This window comes from Macaca fascicularis, chromosome 3, assembly GCF_037993035.2.
Source record: "Macaca fascicularis isolate 582-1 chromosome 3, T2T-MFA8v1.1".
NCBI lineage: Eukaryota > Metazoa > Chordata > Mammalia > Primates > Cercopithecidae > Macaca > Macaca fascicularis.
The window spans coordinates 40,313,789-40,335,547 of NC_088377.1; the positions used below are offsets into that span (position 1 = coordinate 40,313,789).

General features: G+C 48.7%; 1 pseudogene; it reads left to right on the forward strand.

Annotated features, from left to right (window-relative positions):
- The first annotated feature begins 1,694 nt into the window (after window positions 1-1,694).
- Window positions 1,695-21,020, forward strand: LOC135969937 (SH3 domain and tetratricopeptide repeat-containing protein 1-like; annotated as a pseudogene).
- The last annotated feature ends 739 nt before the right edge of the window (window positions 21,021-21,759 follow it).

Sequence of the window (21,759 nt, forward strand, 5' to 3'; positions counted from 1 at the left end):
CCGGCAATTTGTTTGGTTTGGACTGGAATAAATCTCTGATCTTGGTTTCTTTGTCTATATTATTAGGGAGTGGAGCCTGACTTGTTAACTTAGCCCAATTCATAGTGCTTAGAATCTCAGTGAGTGTGTGTTGAACTGAGAGGAAGTGTGAGAGCGTCTTGGACAGTGGTTTGCAAACCTAGCTGCATCTGGGGGGCTGTGAAAAAAGCATGTGTGCTTACTCCAGACCAGTTGAAATAGAATCTGCAGGAATGGAGCCTGGGCAGGTATAGTGCTGTTAAAAACCCCCAGGTGGTTCTGATATACTGTAAAGGTTGAGTAAAGGTTGAGATGCCCTGATCCACAGTGAATTGGAGTCCTGGATCATAGACATGCCTTATGCTTTCACCAGCTTAGAATGGTTCTTGTGCTTTAGAACTGTGAAAAAGTGTTATGCAAACAAATGTGGAAACAGCCTAAATGTCACATCCTGTTATTACCTGTCATGAAGTATATTTACCAGTTACTCACTCTACTCTGATCTCTACCCATTCCACCTTTTCTTCATGGAACAATAATTTGACAGTTGGTTATGTAGAACCAGAGTAAGTCTAGTTTGATTGGCGGGAAACGATTTTGGGTATGAAGTACTCTTTAGGCATTTATTGAACTCTTGTTTGTACCACCGCTGTGCTGGACAGTTTATAAATATTACTTCTTTAAACAAGGCCTATGGAGTCAGGCTGCCTGGGTTTTGCTAACTAGCTGTGTCATTTGGGGCAACTTTTTAAGCTTATATAAACCTGACTTTCATCTATGAAATGGGATGACAGGGGGTCATGATCATCTCACAGGATCATGCAAATGTGTGTGTAAAGTGCTTAGTTTGGTGCCTAACACATAGTAACTACTCAGTAAAGTTATTATTACACCATCATCATCATATTTAAATGTAAATATTAAGAGCTAATAAATTTGTAAAAGGTACTATACCCTTACCCCTTGAACCAAAGACTACTTTAGTTTTACGTGGTTGGGTTTATTTATCACTTAAATATTGGCCTCTTGAATACCTTGAATTTCAATTGAACGTAACCAGAGGATTTCATAATTGGACCGTTGCCTCTGGAAGTTGGAGCTTTGTTTGTTTGTTTGGTTTCACTTCCTACACTAAGCATATGGCTGTGCACATCTTTATGATGACTTTTGGTACTGGGGAATCAAAGCTTCATTCGCTTTTTGGAGGAGATGACCTTATGCTGTATGAAGCACTCAGACTTCGTTAACTATGTACCATCCAGACAAGACCAGGTGCTTCCCACGGCAGCCTGTCCTTTTCTTATCTCTCTCATCAATCTAGCATGTTCCTTCTATTCCTCTTTATATTAGAACTTCTCTTTGAACAAGGAATGTTGTTTTGTCACTGCTAGGTCCCCAGCAATTAGTAATGCCTAGCACATACTAGGTGCCTCCTGAATGTTAATAGGTGATAATATAGCAGTACACAAGATAAATCCGCAGGTTGAGATTTAAGCTGTGTGGTATGAAGGCTGCATTGACAAACTTATTAAATCAATTTTGTTAATACAAGTTTAACATATCTTAGTAACTGACTTAGTTCAGGAATCATTTGCTGAGTGTCTTCTAGGCCAGACACTGGGGACAGAAAGGTAATAATATATGATCCCTGCCTCATGTGCAGGAAGTCTAGTGCGATGGACAGATGCGTGCTAATGGCTGCCATGGAATACGGTGAGTATTAGATAAAGGGGCACGCTGTGTGCCCTTGGAGCATAGAGCAGGGCTTGTGTTCTGGGAACATGGGCTCCATGTGAAAACACAATTTAAATTCTCTTTTTTCTTTCTTTTTTTTTTTTTTTTGAGACAGAGTCTTGCTCTGTGGTCCAGGCTGGAGTACAGTGGTGTGATCTCGGCTCACTGCAACGTGCTCCCCCCAGGTTCAAGCGATTCTCGTACCTCAGCCTCCCAAGTAGCTGGGATAACAGGTGTGTGCCACCACGCCTGGCTAATTTTTGCATTTATAGTAGAGATGGAGTTTCACCATGCTGGCTGGGCTGGTCTTGGACTCCTGACATCAGGTGATCCTCCCGCCTCGGTCTTCCAAAGTTCTGGGATTATAGTCATGTATGTATTCATCCTTTTAAATATCTGCGGGTAGCATTTAACTTTAAATGGGTACTAATTAAACTATTGAATGACTTTAGTATGGATTGAATGACTTTGCTCGGGCCTCGTTTTTAATTTCCTTCATTAGAGAGAAAAAAAAAATGCAGGTTGAATATCCCTCATCTAAACTTCTTGGAATCAGAAGTGTCTCAGATTTTTTTCCTTTTTTGGATTTTTGAATATTTGCATTATACCTGCTGGTTGAGCATCCTGAATTCAAAAATCCAGAGTCTGAGCTGTTCCAATGAACATTTCATTGAGCATCACCTCGACACTCAAAAGTTGAGGATTTCAGAGTTTCTGGTTAGGGAGACTCATCCTGTATGGGTGCTGGGTTGTTGCAGGAGTTTTGGACCAGAGGTTGGGTGACTAGGCTTTGGTTTTCGCTTTGTTATTAAACGGGCTGTTTTATTCCATAATCTCAGCTTTAGATCCCCCGGTTGTCAAAGAAGGGAACGGGCCATCTGATGTTTAAGGCCTCTGTTAGTTCTGACTTGGAGACACCTGGCTTCCGTTCATCTTCCTTAGGAGTGGACAAAGAATATGGGAATTTTGAAACCGTTAATCAACATCTACAGGGTCATTGCAGCCTGGTTTTGGGTAAGGTCATCTTTAGTGAGCCCAGGGAAAAACAGTGGTTTAGCTGTCAGCTGAGAGGGGTAAGCGGTCCTATTAATTTTCCTCTGTGTTAGTGAAAGCATTGTTAAGGGTCACAGCGTTAGTGGAGCTGGCTGGAAAGAGGAGGGGAACTCACTGTTACAGGTTATATTGAATGTCTTTTCAGTCACTAAATGCTTTTTATGATATGTTTTTCAGGATTTCAGTGTTGTATGATTTCTCTGTGTTAAGCACAGGAAATTTAACATCAGCAAAAAAGAATGCTCTTTCTTTTTTTTTCCTTTGAGATGGAGTTTCGTTCTTGTCGCCCAGGCTGGAGTGCAGTGGCGTGATCTCAGCTCACTGCAACCTTGGCCTCCTGAGTTCAAGCGATTTTCCTGCCTCAGCCTCCCGAGTAGCTGGGATTACAGGTGCCCACCTGCATGCCTGGCTAATTTTTGTATTTTTAGTACAGATGAGGCTTTGCCATATTGGCCAGGCTATTCTTGAACTTCTGACCTCAGGTGATCCTCCTGCCTCGGCTTCCCAAATTGCTGGGATTACAGGCATGTGCCGCGATGCCTGGCCTTGAATGTTCTTTCTATGGGAATTTACAAAAGCCAGCTTTTGAGTCTAGTGGCAGAAAACCTCTTCATTGTTTAGCTGTGCTGTGAGCTTGGAGGGCTTCAAGCCCAGCTGAAAAAGCTGTAGTATTCTATGTCAGTTGGCTGTCTTGGAGAACTTAATGAGCACTGGACTGGAGTGATACTGTCAGAGTTCATGAGCGGTTTGAGGCTCTCAAAGCCTAGATACTGCGGTTGCCCAAATACATCAGCTGGACTCACTATTTCTCTCGGGAGTCGGGGGGTGGAAAATGCTGTGGTCTTAACTCTGCTCTTAATTTTACAGTGCTGTTATTAATGGTAAGAATGATTTCATACGTTTGCATTTTGCTTTGTAATTCACAGAGAATTTTAAAATCTGTTATCTGATTTTATTCCCTCAGCAGTTCTGTGAAAAAGGTAGAGCACTTTCATATCTTCTGTTTTTCCATGATTCTCTTGTGGCTCACAGAAGCTAAGAGCCTTCACCAAGGTGAATGAGTTGCAGAGCTGGGAGTAGAGGCTCAGGCTTCTAGTGACCCTGTTTCTTCCTTGATAGCTTGCTCTGGTGGCGCTATGCTCAGGTAACTGCGCATGCTCGGTTTGGTCTTTTGTAAATCCCTGCCCCATTTCGGGGGAAGTTCTTGGGAGGTTTCTATTCATTTTGGAGCATTTAAGTATTTTGTCCTCTCTCCCTCTTCCCAGATGCATGGGCATTTCTGCAGGCCCCCAGGCTGGCTCTTTTGCGTGGGGGCGTCTCCTGTCTCCACGTTGCTTGCACGCCCCGGGGCCCCCTCGTGCCTGCCTCCACACTGCAAGCTGTTTGGTAAATGTTACTAAGTCAGCATCGTTGTTTTCTAGAAATGGGACGGGGTATGGATGCCACGTTCTTTTCTGTGTGAAGTCTGCGATTGTATCATCTTGCCTTCCCCGTGTGTGCTCCTTGAGGGTGTCGCTGTGCTGCGGTCATCTGTGTTCCCTAGGGTGCCTCCCTTGGAGTTCGGGCGGTAGTAGACATGCAGTCAGTGTTCACAGCCTGAATGAGAGGAAGGCCAACAGAGCCATTAAATCTGGAAAATGACAAGTGAGGGAAAGGAATTTTTATTGAAGGCATGTGAAAAAGAAATCTTTTTAGAAAAGTTGACCTGTTTCTCAACTGGAGTTGAATTTCAGCTCAGAAAAGCAACTGTGTGCCCAGAGGGCTTTGGGATTTCAGTTTGTGACAGATGAATTGAATTTGTTGTTGTATGAATGTATTATCCTTTTGTGGTTTTATTAGGCCTTTCTCCCAAATGGAATCGATTTTTCTATAAAAGTCAAACTTCCTTTTTGAGAAGTGTAACACTAATTGTATGGGATGGTCTCCCAAAAGATTACCTGCCAGGAACCAAACACACTGCCTGAGACTCACGGCCCCTGGTTTCTGCCTGTGCAGCTGCAGGGCAGAGAGGCACGCTCGAGCTGAAATCAAGACGTGTGTCTGCATCTTCTCTTTCTTGACTGCTGTTTTGTCTCTGAGCTGGCCTGCTTTCAACGTCTAGGAGCTTGGTGGGTGTAGACACATTACGGTATGGAGGAGGGATATGGTGTTGCCACAGCCAGGAGACTGGCTGAAGTCTCTGTTCTCTTCCTGCTCACTGCTCTGACTTTGTATGAGTCACATTTGTAGGGCTGTGCACAGCGGCTTACACCTGTAATCCCAGCACTTTGGGAGGCCGACCTGGGAGGATGTCTTGAGCCCAGAGTTTGGAACCAGTCTGGGCAACATGGTGAAACCCCATTCCTACAAAAAATAAAAATTAAAAAATTAGCCAGGTGTGGTGGCTCCTGCCTGTAATCCCCGCTACTGGAGAGGCTGAGGTGCGAGAATCACTTGAGCCTGGGAAGTCGAGGCTGCAGTTAACCATCATCACGCCACTGCACTCCAGCCTGGTCAGAGCAAGACCTTGTCCCCAAAAAAACAAACAAACAAACAAACAAAAACCCATTTGTAATAGTGGCAGTAGTTAACTTTTGAAAGTTTGAAGAAAAGTTTCTAAATAACCTGTGACCATGGACAACTTACTTAGCCTTTCTATGCCTCAGTTTCCTCATCTATGAAAAATGAGAGAATATGGTACTGATCTTACAGGATTTCAATGAGAACTAGACGAGATGAAACTCAGAGCCTGGCACCTCGTGAGTGCACACTCAATGTTATTATTTCAACATTTTAGAGGAAAAAGAATGCTAATGGGTCACTATGGCTAAACATAGTCTATCACTGGTGTTACTCATGCTATTGGAAGGAACTTGAATTCCATATAGATAGTGTGATGGAGAAAGTATTTTGGGCATTGGCAGTATTGATTCAAAGAACAAAGGATGTGTCTGTCCTGTGTGGAGAGCCGTTTCCGCTTGTTTCTTTAAATGCTATGGGAAAAGCAGTGGACCCTGTGCTCTCTGCCGGACAGCTTCAGTCTCCGAGTATTGATTTGGCCAATTGTCGCTCGCCGTCATCATGGCAGCAGCAGTGGAAGGGACAGCTTGTCTTGATTTGCATTTTTGGGTGTTTGTGCTATTTATAGACAATTAAGACATGGAAGCCTGTTTATGGCAAGCTGGCAAATTCAGCAAAACATGGAAAAACCTGTTAGCAGAGTTTGCACGTGTGCGGGCACAGAGCAGCCAAATAAACACACACGTTTTCCTGTATTTTAAAACCCTCTGAAAAAAAAAAAAAAGACATTAAACCATTGCCCAGATGGCTTATAGAGCTAGAGCTTTTTCCTTGAAGTACATGAGTATGGCTGTCAGACATCTGAAACCCGAAACCATCTTAAAACATCATTTGGATGCTACCTCCTCTCCGCCCTTTTTTTCCATTTGTAAGGGACAAGGATCCAGGAAGGAAAGTATTAGTTTACAAAGGCTTTTGTTACAATTAATCGTTCATGTTCTTTCTTTTGGTATCTTATTCTCTGTTTACATTTTTTTTTATTTTTACATTTTTTGAGACAGAGTCTTGCTCTGTCACCCAGGCTGGAGTGCAGTGGCATGCTCTCAGCTCACTCCAACCTCTGCCTCCCAAGTTCAAGTGATTCTTGTGCCTCAGCTTCCTGAGTAACTGGGATTACAGGTGTGTCCCACCACATCCAGCTAATTTTTATATTTTTAGTAGAGACAAGGTTTCACTGCGTTGTTCAGGCTGATCTTGAACTCCTGAACTCAGGTGATCTGCCTGCCTCAGGCTCCCAAAGAGCTGAGAATACAGGTGTGAGCCACCGCGCCCAGCCGCTGTTTCCATTTTGTAACACTAGTGTCACCCCAGTGTAGGGTGGCTAGGGGTATTCTTCTTTCCTGTTTCCTGGTGTATTTTCCTCTACAGCGTTGATCACTCTTTAACATACTTTTTGGTTATCTGTCTCTAAAATATATGTTCGCTGTTATATCACCAGTGCCTGGCACGTAGATAGTCAGTCAATATTTGTTGAATGAATGAATGAATGAATGGGCTGAAAGAACCTTATTCTTCTTTCTTCTGTCACTTCACACCATATGCTTTTGGAAAATGCTATATGAACAGGGATCGTAAGCAGCAGAGGTTACACACATGGCTGTGGGATAGCCCATCATCCTCAGATACTTGTCTGGAAGGAGGTGGAGTACATGAGTAGAAATGATACAAGATAACTTCTTCAAGAAATCAGCCAGGTGTCACAACTTTTCACATAGGCGTGTGATGTTAGTGTATGTGTGTATGAAGAGCTGTCGTGGCCTAGAATCACGGGCCTTTAGATCCCTTGTACAGATAGAAAAGTAAAGGCGGAGGCCCAGGAATGCTGTAGGCCACCGAGGTAGAGTCCCTGTCTATCCTTCTCAGTGTCCGGTCACTTCTCAGTGCACTCCCCTCTTTACTGCTAAAGCCACTTTCCTTGACTCTGAATGTGTAACCACAAGGGAGAAAATGTACTCCAGGCTCACAATTTGTGGAGAAAAAGCCCAGCACCTAAAATAATGTTCACGAAGTTTGTACCTAGAAAACGTGGCCATTTCTATCATATCTTTGAATTTCCCTCTTTCTCATACATTTTATAAACAAGACAGTAGAAGGAGATTCGTGAACAGCCACTTTAGAACAAGGGGGAAAAAATCAAACCTAGAACATTCCAGTTTCTGTTTTCTTCTCAGTTTAGGGCTGAGGCACTTTAGCTTCCTGTCTAAGGGACTACTCAAATCTGATTAGAAGCCATTGTGGGCTGGTAATTATCCGTAATTTTAGGAAGACAGATGCAGCACCAACTCTGTTCTCTGATAGTAGACTTATGAATTTTAAATTTGCATGGCAGGAGAATCAGATGGTGAGGTGGGATAAGCGTTCAGATGCTTGGTCATTGATAGCTTTTTACTTCCACGTATCACATGGGGATTTGGGACTCAGGAAGCCTGCTGAGAACTGATGACTATCTGTCCCCTGAACAGCTGGGGTCTTTTTCATCCTGAGCTCAGAAAGATTGCTCCTACTGCAGCCAGGGAAGACAGGTTGTTGACTGGTTAGAAATCATGGCAGGTTATTTTCTCCACCCGCAGTTCGCAGTTGAAACGCAGAGCTATCAAAAAGTTGTCTTCTCTGTTGTATTTCAAATCTGGGTGTTTAAAAAATTATTTAAGCAAATTAAGCATTTCTTTAACGGTAGTTGTGTGTGTTCTTGATGCGAATGAGAGGTGCATTCCCTTGTAAAATCTCTGGGACTTTATAGGAGTATGTGAGCCTTAGAACAGAAGTTGGTTTTCTAGATGATCACGTAGATATGATGCTGAGCACTAAACAAAGATGTTGATTGAAGCGATTTAAAAAAATTTTTTCTGAGTTCAGATTTTACACCAATATTTAGAAAATCAGCAAAAGAACTTGGAGGAATGTTCTCAGGCATCCAGTTCAGCCCCCTGCGCACATTGTCATAAACTCCGAGTGTGTGTACAGGGAGACGCATTCCTTTCTGTTCTCATCACTGGTCCTTTCCTGGCTCTGCACCTGCCTGTCATGCGCGTCCGTGCGAAGAGACCACCAAACAGGCTTTGTGTGAGCAATAAAGCTTTTTAATCACCTGGGTGCAGGCGGGCTGAGTCCAAAAAAGAGTCAGCGAAGGGAGATAAGGGTGGGGCCGTTTTATAGGGTTTGGGTAAGTAAAGGAAAATTACAGTCAAAAGGGGGTTCTGTGGCGGGCAGGAGTGAGGGTCACAAGGTGCTCAGTATGGGAGCTTTTTGAGCCAGGATGAGCCAGGAAAAGGAATTTCACAAGATAATATAATCACTTAAGGCAAGGACTTCATTTTCACTTCTTTTGTGGTAGAATGTCATCAGTTAAGGTGGGACAGGGCATTTGCACTTCTTTTGTGATTCTTCAGTTACTTCAGGCCATCTGGGCATATACGTGCAAGTCACAGGGGATGCGATGGCTTGGCTTGGGCTCAGAAGCATGACATTGCCCTCTTCCCGACCTTCCCTACCTTTTCCCTCCTGTGCGGTTCTCTCACAAAGCGAATGGCCTCAGCCACAGCTTCTCTGCAGCTGCATCAGACTGTGGCGACAGGAGTGGTGGCTCCTGCAGGGCCTGCTGTCCCCACGGAGCCCAGTCTTGCTTGCGGCTGGAACCTGGTCACCATTTGCACCGAAAGTATGTAATTCTACAGAATGAGAGCCAACATGCTGGGAATGGAGGTGTCTTTATCACGGTGCTCTGCATATTTTAATCTTGGGTAGAAAGTATGGAAAAGTATGTGATACCTGTGGTTTGATGTCAGAAGGACATTGTGAACTTGATGTGGACTGAGGATGTTCAGGTGCAACAGGCACCCCGGCTTCATTAAATGAGACTTCCCCACCTCCCTGCCAGGCATGCACAGGTGTATGGCCACATCTTATGTGTCATCCTTATCTAGAGTGCGCCTTGTCATGCTTAAAGTTACATGATGATATTCTGTCTCATAGAGTAGGTCCCAAACCGCATTCAACACAGAAATATACTCTTGCTATTATACATAGAAAGGGCTTTCATATACCAAGCGGGAGAGCAGTCCTAAAATCTGGGCTGGAATCACAGAAGGAAGGTTTGGGAAGCAACAGATTCCCTAGTCCAAAGCTGGTTTTTGATGAACCTAGAAACAGGACCAAGAGAAGTGAATTTCCCTAAGGCCCTGACAGTGTCTCACGGTAGCATTTGAACCTAGCAGTTTCTTGACCTATTTCTTTAAATGATTAGTCATGCTTCCTCTGATTCCTATATAAACGTATTCCTCATTCATTCTTTTGTTTCAGTGAATTATTGCAGTGCTACCACGTAACAGTATTGGAGTCAAAATGTGGCAGTGTTTATCCCTTTCCAAGGTTTTTAGTTGCACAGTTTGTCAAAGTTGTGCTAACAGTTTCTTGTTGGTTGCAAGGTGTCCTTTCAGAAGCCAATTGTGTGGTGTATTGACGTTGATTGTTGGAGGTAGTTTGGTTAGAACGTACTTCGAGTGGCTGGCGTGGGCCTGGGGAACAGTGACAACTGCCTACTTCATGGGCAGAGATGAAGTAATTGCTTCCTGGGAAGTACCATCCTCCTGGCCACACTCTCCAGCCCATTTCGTTTGTGTTGGTTTCCTCGCATCTGCACGTTTCTGGCTTCATGTAAGTCTCATTTATTGTAGCATATGACTTCAGGCTGTGGGGAAGAATGGCCATTTTAGCACAGAGATGCACACAAAGGAACAACTGGCTAAATGTGAGTGAAGACATTCTTAGAGGGGGTTTCATTTTTTTTATTCTTTAACAGGCAGTCTGGGAAGCATTCTGGACATGTGGCCTGCGCTGTCACAGTTCCTCCCTGCAGGATCGCAGATGTTTGGAGATTGTAGTGATAACTATTATCATTGAGAATGTCATTCTCACAGGCTCTAATAAGTCAGGATTTATTCAGTGTTAATTTGTTAAAGACAACTGTATTTCTAGCCAAATCCATGGGAGACGTTTCTCCTGGCAGTGTTGCTGGGGGTATTCCCGTGGCTTAGTCTTCGGGCAGCACACGCCTTTGAATACTGCTGAAGCTGTGAGTACCCAAAGCGCACTGGAGTACTTTTGCCATACGGGGTGTTAGTCACTGATACACGTCTCAGTCAGACCTGATGGATTCTTGACCCCTTCCTTTCTTAATTTTTTAATTTTTATTTTTTATTTTTGTTTTTTAAGAGCATAACCCCTTAGGTGGCCACCATGAATCTCTGGTGTTTTCAGTTGGCTGCAGCCTATTTGCCGTCTCTGGTTCAAACATATTCGAAGCCTGATGATGCTTCCCTCGGTTGTTCTTCTGCTGTGTGACTTCCGTGCCCACAGGGTTCAAGAGTGTCAGAGCTGGGAGCCACCTTCACATCTACCAGGGTTTCCGGAACCTCCTTTATCTAGCCCTGGGGACGGAAGAGGTGTCATCAGAGTCGGAGGCTTATTAGTGTTACACGCCATTGATAACAAATGAGGAGGTTTTCTTTTATATAAGGGGAGCTTCTTATAATGTGCTTTAGTAGGGTAAAGAAGCTTTTGAGATTTGCTTTCTCTGGAAAGATAATTTGTGATCCTGCTGTTGCTTTCAAGAAAAATATAATTTGCATACCAGTGCATGTTGTATTACTGAGCACTGGCTGACAAATGGTTCTTAACTCATCATTCACTCCGCCACTGTTTCTTGAATGGCATATGTGTGCCAGCTGTAGTAGGAACTTGCTAGGCTCTAGGACTAACCCTTATGAAATAGGGGTCCTGGGGGAAGCAAATGCATATAACTATAAACGTTTGAGGGGATATCAGAGGGGTGCCTATAGGTACAAAACTTTGTTCATTCATTGTCCCATCTAGGAGGTTTTGTGTCTTAGCAGCGTGTTCCATAGCAACCCATCCCTCTATCAAAATATTCATCATGTTATTTTGAAATTCTCTGCTTAGGTATGTGTTTTTCTGACTACATTTAGAACTGGTTAAGGACAGGCTATGGGGTATGTATTATATATATCTACACACACACATATATTTATATATATACACATTACCATTGTAAATATACTATATATTTATATATATACTCATATATATATTTCTCCCTCTCTATATATACATACACACCACACACATATATATACACACATATATATGAAATACACACACACACACACACACACACACACACACACACTTCTACTGCCAAGCACAGAAAGTCAATACTAGGCAAGAGTTCTTTTAGTGTTCATGAAAAAATAGATGTGTTAGTTGAGAGCGTCCTTAAGTTGCCAGGGGAAAGACAGGATGGATTCACAAAGGGAGATAGTGTGTTTTTTTTTCCTTTGTTTAACTCTTGAATTCGAAATAATCCAGACTTATGGAAAAGTTGCAAAAATAGTACAGAGAATTCCCATATACTCTTCCCTCAGATTCCCCAAACATTTCACCCCATTTGTACTTTCTTTCTCTGTGGATATAATTTTTTTTTTCCGAAATGTTTGAGAGTGGAAGGTAGCATGCAGGCAGGGTGAAAGGCGGAAGGAGAGAGGTGGGTTGGGAGGCTTTTTTTTTTTTTTGACCTTCTGAGATGGCGTTTCACTCTTGTCACCCAGGCTGGAGTGCAATGGCACGATCTTGGCTCACTGTAACCTCTGTCTTCTGAGTTCAAGTGATTCTCCTGCTTCAGCCTCTGGGATAGCTGGGATTACAGGCGCCCACCACCATGCTTGCCTAATTTTTTGTATTTTTAGTAGGGGCATTTCACCATTTTGGTCAGGCTGGTCTTGAGCTCCTGACCTCTGATGATCCACCTGCCTTGGCCTACCAAAGTGCTGGGATTACAGGCATGAGCCACTGTGGCTGGCGATTGGGAGGCTTTTGCAGTAACCCAGAGCGCTATGATGAGGGCTGGACCTGGTTGGAAATGATGAGAAAGGTGAGAAGTGGTTAGGTCTGGCATATATTTTGAAAGGAGAGTTTAAATGGGTTGGATGACAAGAGAGAGAAAAAGAAGTTTTAAGGATGATGTCAAGGATTTTGGCCTGAGTAACTGGAAGACTAGAGATGCTGTTATTGGGATCGGGAAGACTATGGGAGGAGTGGGTTATAGCAGGGGGAATCAAAAGTGTGTTTTCGGCATGCTAAATTTGAGGTCCAAAAAGGGATATCAAGAAGTGTTGGCTGGGCGCGGTGCCTCACGCCTGTAATTCCAGCACTTTGGGAGGCTGAGGCGGGCAGATCACCTGAGGTCAAGAGTTCGAGACCAGCCTGATAATTATTAAAATCGATCATTGATGTTTACTAATTAATCATATTATTGCTCCTGATACTGCAGGGGGTGTATACCTACCTGTGATGTTGTTCCTAATATCCAGGGACAGAGAGCATGATTTTAGTTTTAATATCACAGTAGGTGTACACTCACCATGTGAAACTGATCCTAATATCCAGGGGGGTAGAATATGACATGACTCCCAACATAACAATGAATGGACAGCCACCTGGTGATATTACTCCTAATATACACAGAAGAAGCGTATGATATTACTCCCAATATCCCAGGGAGGGTACAGCTCTTCTGTGATATGGTTCCTAGTATCTGGAGGGGGAGAGGATGATAATAATTCCAGTATCACAGGCTGTGTTCACCCGCCCTGTGATATTGTTATTAATATTCTGGAAGGGAGAGGATGATATGATTCCCCATAGAGCAGGAGGCGTACACCCAGCCTGGGATATTGTTCCTAATATCCATGGAGAGGAGAGGCTGATGTTACTCCCAATATGGCAGGGGGTGTACATCCACCCTGTGATATTCTTCTTAATATTCCAAGGCTGAGAGGTTGATACTACTCCCAGTATCGCAGACACCGTACACCCCCATATGATATTCTTCCTGATATCTGGAAGGGGAGAAGATGGTATTAATCCCCATATCGCAGGAGGTGAACACCCACTTTGTGATATCTTTCCTAATATGCAAAGGGAGAGAGGATAATATTATTCCCAATATTGCAGAAGATGTACACGCTCCCCCATGATATTGTCCTTAATATTCCAAGGCACAGAAGACGATGTTACTCCCAATATCGCAGAAAGTGTACACCCCCCAGTGATGTTGTTCCCATGATCCAGGAGGGAAGAGGATGATATGACTTTCAACCCCTGCACCCTGCAATGCTCTCACCCTGCAACACCGACACCAGCTCAACCTGACATGGGACCAGAGGTGCTGGCTGGGGGTGTTGATTGCTTCTCTTTTCTCCCTTGCCAGACTCAGTAGAGGAAGCTGAGACCGAGCAGCCGCAGGAACAAGGTAGGTTTTGCCCGTGGCTCAGGCTTCCTCTGGTTATGGGCTGGGTCTTGGAGTAACACCGGGGGAGGGGACAGAGCTGAGTACAGTGGGCATTGGATGTGGCTGTCACCCCTCTGTGGTGTGGGCCGGGGACTTGAGGGACATCGCCTGAGGTGGGCCTGAACCTCCCGTCTACTCTGGCACTGGAGGCCGTGGGGTCCCACACTTCTTCCAATGAACATGCTGACCCCTGCCTGGTCACCGACCGAGGTGGGACATCCTTTCCACTGCTGGAGACCACATGTAGCTGTGGGTTCCTTCTTCATGACCTGGAGAAGCTGCAGTTCACCCTGTGCTCCGCCTCAGAGATGGGAGGCCACACTGCCCTCAGCGGGTAGCAGAATGCAGAGCTTTAGGTTGCAGGGGCCTCAACTGAGGTCCCTGAAGGGTCTGCTCCTTCCTGAGGGGAGCCAGTGGGGAAGGGAAGGCTGTTGTAGGTTTGCCTCAGGGAGGGGGTGGTTCCACCCTCTGCCAAAGTCACTGGAGCAAAGGCACGTGGCTCTCCAGCTGTCCCGGAGGCCAGGGTAGTGGCTGGGAGGGGCTGTGTGCCTCTGCTGGATTGGGGAGATTTCTTAGCTAATCTAGTGTAGTCAAGTCAGACATTTGCCTCTAAATCATATTTATTTATTTTTTTAATTCCAAGGCTTTACAGATGAATAAGGAGGCAGTTTGTACTGAAAATATTTTTTACATGTGAGCTTGAAACAGAGAGTCTGTTTAAATCTAGTTTTTTCCTTCCCAGTAATGCCTCATTTCATCCCAGGTTTTCCAACAGGAAATGCGCTTGTTTGCTCACCTCTGGGAGGGGGATTTGGCTAGGAATCCACCAAAGCCAGCAGGCACCAGTGGGCTGCTGGAGCACGCTGGCCTTTGTTAACCCTTTAGGAACTGTGGGCTTCAGGTTTTCAGACCATTGAAGGTGAAGGTGGCCACAGGGGCCTGGAAGCTTTCCCATCCTTCCTGCAGCGATGGTCCGTTTCCCTGCACGGAGATGGGTACATGGGTACAACAGCCCTGTCCTGTGCCGTCAGTGGCTTTACCAATTTTGCATAGTAGCTTTTGAGCTGATCAATAGCTCTGATTGGCTATTGAGGATTTCATGGATTCCTGTACCCCACCGGGGGGCCCAATATGCTGACAAAAGTTACATTTGTAGTTGTAGTGCTGCATATACATGGGTCCAGTTAGAAGGCTTTGATTCTTTCTAAAGGGAAAGGCATCTCTGAGGGATCACTGAGCTGACATAGTCTCCTAAAACCATGCTGTGAGGTGGGCGACAAAGCAGGACAGGAGGGTGATTTTGTAGGAGAGTCGGGCCACGGGCCTGCGTGTTCTCTCTGTCCCCATAGTGCCGGAGTTCCTGTGTGCTCCAGGCCCGGGTTTGCATTGCACATAATTCTCAAGGGCTCATGGCAAGCTGTGCCAGGGACACAGAGAGGGGGGATGTGGGGACCTTGTCCCCAGTGGACCAAGGACTCACTGCTGAACTCTAATCTGTCTAGGTGTTTTTGTGACTTGCAGAAATACCTCCACCTTGCCTGGGCCTGGAGCCACAGGCGACCCTGCCGAAGGTGAAGAATGTTCTAGAACAATGCAAGACCTGCCCAGGCTGCCCCCAGGAGCCAGCATCCTGGGGTCTCTGTGCGGCATCCAGCAACATGAGCTTGCAGGACCCCGAGGAGCCTTCCTTCTTCTTGGAAGCTGAGGACGACTGGGAGGACCCAGAGGCCCTGACCTCACTGCTGTGTTCCTGAACGCCCCCGGGTACAAGGCCAGCCTCTGTGGCCTGTATGGTGTGGCATGGCCATGGCTGAGCGGCATGTTCTGCAGCTTTAGCGACGAGGAGGAGCTGACTGGGCACCTGGCACAGGCCTGAGGGGTGGCCAAGAAAGCTGGCCTCTTCATGGCCCTGGCCAGACTCTGCTTCCTCCTGGGGCGGCTGTGCAGCAGGAGGCTCAAGCTGTCCCGGGCCCGGGTGTACTTGGAGGAAGCACTGGGGTCCCTGGAGGGCAGCTTTGGGGACCTGTTCCTGGTGGTGGCTGTGTACGCCAACCTGGCCAGCATTTACCGGAAGCAGAACGGGAGAAGTGTACTCAGGTGGTTCCCAAAGCCATGGCCCTGCTCCTGGGGACGCCGGGTCACATCTGCAGCACCGAGGTGGAGGAATAGCTCCTGCAGCTGGCCCTGCAGCAGATGGTGGGTGGCCAGAGCCTGCAGGCCGCGGCCCGGGCCTGCTTCCTGCTGGCCAGGCACCATGTGCACCTCAAGCAGCTCGAGGAGGCCCTGCCCTTCCTAGAGCTGCTGCTGCTTTTGCACAGGGACTCGGGAGCCCCAGAGGCTGCGTGGCTCTCAGACTGCTCCCTACTGCTGGCTGACATCTACTCCTGGCTCCTACTCCTGGCCACAAGTGCCTGCCCCACCTCGTGCTGAGCCTGTGTCATGGTGGCCTCATTGAGGACACAGGACTCGCTGGCCGGCTCGCTAAGAAGCGTGAACCTGGTGCTCCAGAACTCCCTCCAGCCCCACAGCCGCCCCACCCAGACTTCCCACTACCTCAAGCGAGCGCTGGCCTCCCTAACCCCGGGCACAGGCCACGTGCTGCGCGGCCTTCTCCACACCAGCCTGGCCCAACTGTACAGCCACCGTGGCTATCACGGCCCAGCCATCACCTTCATGACACAGGTGGTGGAAGCCAGTGCTGTTGCCGGAGTCTGTGCCATCGTGGACCCCCTGGTGGCCCTGGCCTGGCTGCACGTGCTTCATGGACAGAGCCCGGTGGCCCTGAACATCCTGCAGTATATCCAGGATGCAGTGGTGGCCAGCGAGGACCAGGAGGGTGTGATTGCCAACATGGTGGCCGTGGCTCTGAAGAGGACAGGCCAGACGAGGCAGGCAGCCGAGGGCTACTACTGCGCCCTACGGGCGGCTTGGTACCTGGGCCAGCGGAGGAACCAGGCAGTGGTGCTGGCCAACTTCGGGACCCTGTGCCTGCTCTGGGGTGCCAGAAGGCTGGCCCAGCACTACCTCCTGGAGGCCGTGCAGCTGTTCTCGAGGCTGCCCTGCAGGGAGTGTGGACAGGACTTCACCCACGTGCTCCTGTAGCTGGGCCACCTCTGCACCCGCCAGGGCCCGGCCCAGCAGGACAAGGGCTACTATGAGTGGGCCCTTCTGGTCGCCGTGGAGATGGGCCATGTGGAGAGTGAGTGCCCCAGTTCCCCCTGTGCGCCTTCCGGGGCCACTCGGGTCAGGGCACACCTGGGGTTTGTGATTCGGAAACAAGGGGTGGTTTTTCCACCATCGAAAGTGCTGAGTCATGGCCAGCAGCAGATGTTGGCAAGCGCCCTGGAGACAGGCGGTTCCCATGCAGGGCCAGGCCCTCTGTGCCCTACTGAGGCAGCCAGCTCTTCCTGGTTTGCCCAGGGACCATCCTGACTTGAGCATGGAAAGTCCTGCTTGCTGGGAATCCCTAGACATAACCCTGGGATCAAGGCAGGCTCTGCTGCGCTGGGACTTGGGGCCCCTCCATGAGCCAGGCCCTGACACCGGTTCTTGTGCCCGTGTGATCTGCTTGGTATGTTGGCAGCCTGCGCACCTGTCATCCCACTTCACAGGGGACAGGGGGTGGGTGATTGCCCAAAGCCGCAGAGCAGTTCATGCAGAGTGTGTCAGGCCCCACCCACAAATGGGGCTTGTGGAGTCCTCGGGTGGCAGGGACTGAGTGTGGGAATGGGAGCTTCAGGCCAGAGAAGCCACAAAAGTGTGAGTGGCGTGATGGCGGGGCACCAGTTGGCCCCGGGTTAGGGAAGCCTCTTTAGTGTGGGACCAGAGGGTTGAGAGGATTTAGTCAAGTAATAGGTGGTGGGGGAGGGGCTGGTGGTGTAGCCTGTGTGAAGCACCAGGGATGAGCGAGTGGGGGTGAGTGAGCGGGAGTGTGAGCGGGGATGAGTGAGTTGGGGTGAGTGAGCGGAGGTGTGATGGGGGTGAGTGAGCGGGAGTGTGAGCGGGGATGAGTGGGTTGTGAGCAGGGGTGCGTGAGTGGGGTGAGCGAGCGGGAGTGTGAGCGGGGATGAGTGGGTTGTGAGCAGGGGTGCGTGAGTGGGGGTGAGTGAGTGGGAGTGTGAGCGGGGATGAGTGGGGTGTGAGTGGGGGTGAGTGAGCGGGAGTGTGAGCGGGGATGAGTGGGGTGTGAGTGGGGGTGAGTGAATGGGGTGTGAGTGAACAGGAGTGTGAGCGGGGATGAGTGGGGTGTGAGCGGGGATGAGTGAGTGGGGTGTGAGCGGGGATGAGTGAGTGGGGTGAGTGAGCGGGAGTGTGAGCGGGGATGAGTGAGTGGGGTGAGTGAGCGGGAGTGTGAGCGGGGATGAGTGGGGTGTGAGCGGGGATGAGTGAGTGGGGGTGAGTGAGCGGGAGTGTGAGCAGGGATGAGTGGGGTATGAGCGGGGGTGAGTGAGCAGGGCTTATGCAGGGAGGTGCAGAGTTGGGAGCAGGTGGGTTGGGTGCTGGATGGTGAGAAGCTCTTCTGGAGAGCTAAGCAGGGCCTGGGGCCTCAGGCTGTGGCTTGGCCTTTTCCCCAAGGGCACTGGGGAGCCATGGGGTGCTATCGAACAGTCACTGCAGACTGAGCAGTGAACGGACAGTAGGTGCGCAGGGCTGTCTGAAATCTAGGCCGCAGAGGATAGATGAGGAAGTTGAGTCCAGGAAAATGGCTGAGTCGAGGGATACTGTTGAGTCCCCTCTGTCTTGCAGCGCTTTGTCATGGCATCGTGAGACCACTCAGAGGTGCCTCCTGTGGCCTGGGCCAGAGCCCCAGGGGCTGTGACCAAACCTGCCCATTTCCCAGCACAGGCCTGGCACCCACTCCTGGCCCTAGGAGGGATGAGATTTTGGAAAGGACCATGTGAAGGGGCCCTGGTCCCACATATCTGCCCAAGGAGGGGTGGGGGGTTCTGACCCAGGCTTCTTCCCCAGGGGCATTCTCTGACTGGAAGGAGACCCTCCAGGAACCCAGCGCCCCAGCCCCCACTGCAGCCTCCGGTGGCTCCTGGCACAACAGCCTGTGGCACCTCCTCCTACGAGGCCCTCCCCGGTGTGCTGGGGGATTCAGACTTGGAAATGCAGGCCAGGGAACGGGGATCATGCTTCCCTGTCTCCCCACCCTGAGCTGAACAGTCGAGGAGACCGAGGGTGCCGCTGATACCCCACATGCTTCCTTGGGGTCATTTTTGAGTCACTTTCGGTAGTTTGTGTCCTTCTAGGAGTGTGGCTGTTGTGTCTGGATGGTCTGATTTCTTGGTGTACAATTGTTCGTAGTGTTTTCATGGAATCCTTTTATTTCTGTCAGGTCGGCAATAATGTTTCCTCTTTCATTTCTGATTTTAGAAACTTGGGTTTTTATTTATTTATTTTTATTAGGGATGGGGTCTCATCATGATCCCCCAGGCTGGTCTTGAATGCTGGCCTCAGCGATCCTTCCACTTCCGCCTCACAAAGCGCTGGGATGACAGGCGTGAGCCATGGTGCTCAGTCTCTGATTTTAGTCATTTGTGTCCCGTCTTTCTTTTCTTGGTCAGTCTGGAGAAATATTCGTCAATTTTGTTATTATCTTCAAAAAACCCACCTTCGGTTCTGTTGATTATCTCTTTTGTTTTTCCATTCTCTGTATTTTTACTTCCCATTTCCACTCTCACATTTATTATTTTCTTCCTTTTATTCACTTTGGGTTTAGTTCTTTTTCTAGTTTCTCAAGGTGGAAGGTTAAGTTATTGACTTGAGATTTTTCTTCTTTCTTTGAATGTAGACATTTACAGTTATAAATTTCCCTTTCAGTGCTGCCTTAGCTGCATCTTGGAATTTTTGATATGCTGCGCTATTTTTTTTTTGTTTTAAAGACAGAGTTGTGCTCTATTGCCCAGGCTGGGGTGCAGTGGTGCAATCTTGGCTCACTGCACCTTCTACCCAGGTTCAAGCCATTCTCATGCCTCAGCCTCCCGAGTAGCTGGAATTACAGATGTGCACCACCCCACCTGGCTAATTTTTTTTTTTTTTTTTTTTTTTAATAGAGCGAGACGGGATTTCACCATGTTTCCCAGGCTGATCTCAAACTCCTGGACTCAAGAGATCCTCCCGCCTCGACCTCCCACAGTGCTGGGATGAGAGGCGTGAGCCACCGCGCTGGCCCGGGCTGTGCATTTGTTTGCATTCTTCTCAAATTAGTTTTCGGTTTCCCTGATGGTCTCTTTGACTCACTGGTTGTTTAGCAGTGTGTAATTTCCACGTATTTTTGAATCTCCCACATTTCCTTCACTGTTGATTTCCAGTTTCGTGCCAGTACAGCTGAAGAACACCTCTGCTTTGGTCTCAGTCCTTCTCCATTCACTGAGGCTCATTTTGTGGCCTGGCACATGGTCTGTCATGGGGAATGTCCCATGGGTGCTCGAGAGGACGGTGTATTCAGCTGTTGTTGGGTGGCGTGTGTGACAGATGTCCATTCGGCGTACCTGGTTTCCGGTGTTAATCTCCGGAATGTTTCTGACACTAGAAAATCAGAAGCTTTTGACCGTTCCCAGTGCCCTGGCTTTGGGAGAGGCCAGTGAACCTGTGGGTTTGGAGCCTGGTGCCATGAGAGAAGCATGTGTGGGAATGCCAGGGGCCGGCTTTGAACCCCATTCCCCCAACATGATGCCGTGTGTGGCAGACATGACGCTTGGCTTTGCTCTCTCAGGGTTCCATCTGCGACAGGGGCTACTTGTGCCCCTGGCCTCATCAGCTCAGGCTGAAGGCGGCCCTGGTCCTGGCCAGAGGGGCTTTGTGAAGCAGAAATAGATGGCCTGGTGCAGGGGCCGAGCCTGGCCAGGACCTCGGCCCTGGGAGTTGTAAAGAAGGCCGGCCTGTACCATGAGCATCTGCATCAAGCTGTGCCCATGTCACGGTGTGCTCGGTGTCTGCCCTGGCACGGGTACATGGCCTGTCTGCACTCAGGCTCCCCGCCTATGGGGCCCAGGCTCACAGAGGTATGAAAGAGGCAAGCACGGCACCGGGTCTCCGACCCCAGCCAGCCTCGCTTCGATGCTGGGAGACTAACGTCTTCCATTTTGTCCTCTGCCCAGGCCAGCTGCAGGCCGTCTAGCGGCTGTGCTACTTCTACAGCGCCGTCATGCCCAGCGAGGCCCAGTGTGTCATCTACCACGAGCTCCAGCTCTCCCTGGCCCGCAAGGTGGCCGACAAGGTGCTGGAGGGGCAGATCCTGAAGACCATCAGTCAGCTCTACCTGTCCCTGGGCATGGAGCAGTAAGGGCTGGCTTTGCAGTGGTGGAGGTGGGGGCGGGCAGGGCAGGGAGAGGGGCACAGGGAAGCTGGCCCAGGGCGCCAGCAGCCCCTCTCCTTTTGATCATTTGGTTCTTTGGCATCAGATGCTTTGAGCTGGTGGGCCTGGGGTCGTTCCAGGGCTGCTGCTGGCCCGTGAGTCCCAGCTTGAGCCTCCCTTGTTGGGTCAAAGGTCATCTCAACCCCAGCAGAGGCAGTACGTGCACTCTGGGCTGTTCTTCCTACTGTGGTGGCTTTTGTCGTCTGTCCTCTGCCTGCCCCGAATCTTCCCTCCTGGCCTTCATCTGTCCCCTTAAATGTGACCACAGCAGCCACCTGTGGCTTCTCTTCCACAGAAGACAGAGCCAGTTGTGTCACCTGCTTCCCTGGGGCACGGTTTCCAAGGTCTCACGTCCCATAAGTGACCTACTCGGCTTCCCCCAAGCATCCTGACCTGTTGGGGTAACCATGGCCCTGGCCACCCCACCCATAGGGCCCAGTGACATTGCTGCAGTCACACCCCCTCGAGTGTTGGACTTACTGAGAGAGCAGGGAAGGAGCCAGATTCCATGGCGACCCAGGAGACTGGCTCCAGTCTTGGCCTCAGGTTCACAGAAGGAAATGGGCCAGTGTGCTAGAGCCATGCTTCTCAAAGTGTAGTCCCTGGACCAGTAGAGCAGCATCCATGTCACCTAGGAGTTTGTGGCAAGTGGGAGTTCTAGGGCCTG